The sequence below is a fragment of the Mirounga angustirostris genome, unplaced genomic scaffold, assembly GCF_029215605.1.
Source record: "Mirounga angustirostris isolate CCGP_5_RB_7025 unplaced genomic scaffold, mMirAng1.0.hap1 SCAF_7, whole genome shotgun sequence".
Lineage (NCBI taxonomy): Eukaryota > Metazoa > Chordata > Mammalia > Carnivora > Phocidae > Mirounga > Mirounga angustirostris.
Genome location: NW_026991715.1, coordinates 11,997,528 through 12,002,806, shown reverse-complemented (window position 1 = coordinate 12,002,806; position 5,279 = coordinate 11,997,528). Strand labels below are relative to the sequence as shown.

General features: G+C 45.3%; 1 pseudogene; it reads right to left on the bottom strand.

Annotated features, from left to right (window-relative positions):
- Positions 1-921: 921 nt before the first annotated feature.
- On the bottom strand, positions 922-1,604 carry LOC123855440 (GTP:AMP phosphotransferase AK3, mitochondrial-like; annotated as a pseudogene).
- Positions 1,605-5,279: the final 3,675 nt, after the last annotated feature.

Here is a 5,279-nt window from a genome sequence, read left to right as displayed (position 1 = left end):
CGAGTTTTTCTTCTTTGTTTAAAAAAAAAAAAGACTTTGTTACTCTTCTAGGCATAATGAGCAAAAAGAACTGGCAAGTAGATCCTAAAGCACACATTTCTTAACCCCTGTAACCTCTGAAAATGTTCAGATGTCAATTACATTTTCCCTTAAAGAACATCCATTCAACTTTGGTGCTTATCGAAGAGCTTAGATCATAATGTCAATTTCTAACATCAGTTATATCCCTCAGAAGAAAACAAGTCACATCAAAGTAGTATTTTCCTAAATGTTATTTGATACATTTTTATAGCAACTTGAAAATTCCAAGTAAACTGAAAGTGTGTTTAACAACAAAATAAGTGTAGCTTAGCCAGCCACCTGACAGGTTTCTTAGATTAAAGGCAGCAGTGAATTTGCATGCTGCCCAGAATCTGTAAATCCAGTTATTTTTATCTGGAATTTTATAGATACAGCCTCTCACAAAACCATGCCCCATGTGCTAGAAATGCCTTTTTTGGCTTCTGGCTACACAAAAGCCTCTGATGAGATATTGTCTCCAAATTAGTATAATGTAACTTTTTTTTACTTTTCCAGAAAAATATGACACCAATCACTTTTCCCTCCTGAGCAAAAGTCAGGTTTTTACCCATTGCTCTTTTCATTTTGCTCTAAAAGAATTCTTTGAAGCTTGGACATCTCTGATGTTTTTGAGTTGCAAACCCGTAGCTGGATAAAACAACACTAGGCAATTTCCAAAGACAAATCTCAGCATGGAAACTCATTTGGCATTACCCCTAGTATCCAAAATAAAATTCCTAGAAACGAAACTAATATAAGTCTCAAGGAATTCATACACCGTGGAGCCTTAGAACAAGGAACTTCTAAAAGAAAGGAGGAAGAGATTCTGCTCATCTTGCTAATAATCACAAGCATTGGCCCTCACGGAGTCACCGATGCTTTCTGGTCTATTTGTGGAACTTTTGTTTGCAGGAAAGCATGCACAGAGGGCCAGATCTTGTCGGTTTCTGTTCCGGAGAAGGTTTCCAACACCCCCTTTCCCCGGTAATATTCCAGGACGGGTTTGGTTTGGTCTTCGTAAGCCTTCAGCCCCTTGGTAAGTGTCTCCGGTCTGTCATCCTCACGCCGAACCAGAGGCTCGCCAGTCTGATCGTCCAAGCCGACCCCTTTGGGAGGGTTGAATTCGAGGTTGTAGACGCGCCCGCTGCTCGGATGGATCCAGCGAGCGGAGAGGCCTTGCCTGATGACCTCAACGGGCACGTTCAGGTTCATCACCCGTGTATCTGATAAACTCTCTCCAGGGCCTCAGCTTGCCGCAGCGTCCTGGGGAAACCACACAGCAGCCGGCTCTCCTGGGTGAAGTTTTTCAGCTCGTGAAGGGTCAGCCGGGTCATGATGTCGTCTGGGATGAGCTTCCCCTGGTCCATGAAAACCTTGGCCAGCACGCCGAACTCTGTGCCCCTCAGCATGTTGTCTCGGAGCAGGTCCCCGCTGGAGAACTTCTGCAGCTGAAGGTGTTTGGTGATGCGCAACGCCAGGGTGCGCTTGCCCGAGCCCGGGGCGCCCAGGAACACCGCATGCAGGAGCCGCCCCGACGTGCCCATGGCTGCTGGGCCAGGCGGGGGCTGCCGTCGGTTGGGCCCCCGCGCTCAGGGCGGTGCGGGCAGCGGGGGCTGTGCAACGAGGACCCCCCCCCCCCAGTGCCAGCAGGTGCCAGCAGGTATTGGACAGCGACAGAGAGCCTCGTGACTCGGAAGACTGAGTCACGATTTCCTCCCACCACGCAGTGGAAGAGGTAAGTAGAAAAGGAAACTGCGATCACATGAGCTGTAGATTCAGAGTTCCACCCTTCACACGTAGAAAATGGAGAGGGTGGAGAGAGAGAGTCTTTAAAGAAATAATTCAAGAACACCCGAGAATTTCCCAGAATGAAAGACTGATGCGGAGTCACAGGCATAGACAGGCAGTCCAGGAACGTGGAGAAGCAAACACTGGCAAAGGTGTGAGGAAGTAGGGCTTTCGCACTCCATGGGTGGGGTGTCCTCACAGCTAGTTTGGAAGGCAGCTTGGCAGTGACTGTGGGGGTTTTATAAAATTACTTCTCAGGCTCTTCCTTAAGACAAACTCTTGAAGTAAAACAAGAAGTCACATATAGGATGTTCGCATGGGCCGTATTTGGAACAGTGCAAAATTGCTAATTACCTAAATGCTAACTAATAAGAGAATAGCTAAACGAACCTTAGCCCCACTGGCCCTTTGTCACAGCTACATAGAGACAGATCTCTGTGTGCTAACATGACAAGATTTCTAAGACACTGTAAATGCAAAGAGTTGCAGCATCGTGTAATTTATATTCAGCTTATGCTAAAATATGGTACAATTTATATTTAAGTATACCCATGAAGTGAACTGGGAAGCCAGGTTGCAAGCAGTGGAAAGACAACTTGATTTTTGTGTTTAAAAGATTACTCTGTCTGCAACAATGGAATGAGGGGTTGCTATTAGGAGACTGGTTCAGCAGACCAGCAATTTTCACTTTACTTCCCTTAATCGGAGTGAGAGTGAGCACCTTTTCATTTGTCTATGGGCCATTTCTACTTTATTTCTGTGTAGAATTTTTTTTTTAAGATTGGATTTATTTATTTGAGAGCGAGAGCTCGTGAGAGAAAGAGAGAGTGCATGAGCAGGGGGGAGGGGCAGAGGGAGGGGGAGAAGCCGACTCCCTGCTGAGCAGGGAGCCCAATGCAGGACTTTTTTTTTTATTGTTTCTGTTATTTTGGGTCTTTAAGTTAGTCATATAATCTCTCTTATTGTTGCCATATTCAAAAGAGTTACACTGAATACATAAGCAGATTCAGAAGGCATATGGATATTTCACAGAAATGTGGCCCATATCCTCCAGCAAAGGAAAAAAGAAATGATGTTGTAATTGCTTTGTGTAATAAAGCAGCCCACTCTTACTGTCTTTTAATTATATACACAAAAGCGATCCCACCGAGGTCTTTCTATCCTCCTGGATAGATTTAGACTTGTAGTATATTCAACCTTCAATTGAGACACCTAATTTGGTACCCGAATGTGATCCCAGAATATCCCAGATCGTATCTTCGGAGAGAACGTGGCATTTGCTCAGCCGCAGGTGTGAGGGGGCGAGGATGTGCTTCTCAGCGGCTTAGAGCAGGCTCAGAGGACGTTGGGCTGCAGGTATGCGGCGGATTCCTAAAGCACAAGGTCATTTCCGGCTCCCGAGACCACCTCGGTCCTTCTGCCTTTCCCAGGCTGATGGCACGTGAGCCACTTGGGACATTGGTTATAAAACCTCACAGTGTCTGGTTCAGAGATTCTCTGACCAAATACATAAAGGCCAGTGGCCTAGTAATATCACGGAATACCTTTGGCCGCATTTAGCAGACAATGTCTGGTGCCCACCAGATGTGATTGTGGACAGTTATTGAAACTTTCTAGATGTTTTCCACGGTAACAGATGCCAAATGGTGTGGCCGTAAAGGAAAAACAGCAGGAGCTCCTCACACAAGGCTTAGCTTTGCAGTGCTTGTCATGTTGGGGTACAAATTTCCAAGTTAATTTATTGCCCGCTCTGGGGAGAGTTAGCAGGACAGGGCATCTCGGAGACGGAGCCAGAAGCCACAAGGCAGATAAGAGGCTTGATAATCATTCACTCATTGGTTTGGCAGACTTTACTGGGGCGTTTATCTCTGTGACTAGTTGTTCTAAGCACAGGGGATGCAGCCCGTGTGAAAGAATGAAGCCTGAGCGTCTGCCCCCGTGACTCAGACCTTCTAGTAGGTATTATGGGCTCACGTTTTCCATTGGGGAATGGGACGTGGTTTTAGGTCTCTGTGAAAGAACATTCGCCTCCCTGCCTCTAGGTTTGATAACTGTGTTTTATTTTTTTAAATGATTTTATTATGAAAATTTCAAAGACATGGAAAATTAGAGAAGGCTACAGCCCCTTGGCACTCAGCATCTGGTTTCACAATAATCGCTGTTTTGCCAATACTGTTCTACCTTATTTCTTTCCGGAGTATTTTCCAACTTTGTCCTATCTTTTTTTTTCTGGGATATTTTATTTTTTTATTTATTTTTATTTTTATTTTTTTTAAGATTTTATTTATTTATTTGACAGAGAGAGACACAGTGGGAGAGGGAGAAGCAGGCTTCCAGCGGAGCAGGGAGCCCGATGCGGGGCTCGATCCCAGAACCCTGGGATCATGACCTGAGCCGAAGGCAGATGCTTAACAACTGAGCCACCCAGGCGACCCTGGGATATTTTAAATAATAACATTTTCCCTTTTAATGGTGGATGTGTATGTTTTAATGTGTATAATGAAAAATATAACTAGCACTCAAACCTAATATCTGGTAGTGTTCTTGCTTAGGACAAAACTAAACCAGAAATTTAAGCTTTAAAAATGGTACACATGTGGGGGTGCGCGGTGCCTGGCTGGCTCAGTCGGGAGAGCGTGCGAATCTTGACCTCAGGGTTGTGAGTTCGAGCCCCAGGCTGGGGGTAGAGTTTGCTTTAAAAAACAGTGAAAACTGGTACACAGATATGGCAGAGTCCAACAAGGGGGGTACGTAAAGGACAAAAGTTTGGGAACTGTTGACAGAGACAACAAGAAATGGAGAGGAAGTAGCAGATTTCCCCCTTGATCTTCCCTCCCTCGGTGAGGTTAGCATGGTCAGAAGAGATTCCTCCTTCTGTGGGAAACGTTTAGCACGCCTGGCGCTTAGTAAGCACTTCCAGAAGAGAAGCTAGTATTGTTTTGGGAAGGCATCTTTGATTTCAGAGAACTGATGCTGGCTAATATTTATTAAGCACTTACTGTTGTACAGACACTGTCATTGGGAGATTAAAATATCTCATTTCCTCTTCAGAGCCCCACTATGAGTAGATGGTAGGATCCCCATTTTTGGAATTAAAAAATCGTCTTGGAGAAATTAAGTAACTCAAGGTTACAAAGCTGTTCAGTGGCTGGACTAGGGCTTGAATTGAAAGCCTATGTGCCTCCAAAGGCCGGGTTTGATTTTCTACCGGCTCCCAAGACGAGCAGAGGCAGCTGGGGAAGGACCGAGTTTGGAGGCCTGGTGTCAACCTGACTCTTCCATTTGCTCACGTGGTGACCTTGAACATCTCACTGAGCTTTTTCCGAGCCTCTGTTTCTTATGCATAAAATGGGGAAAATAGTGCTAATGACCCGATCTGCAAGCACAGGATGAAATCATGGGGTATGGAAACCTGATGCCGGAGGCACTAA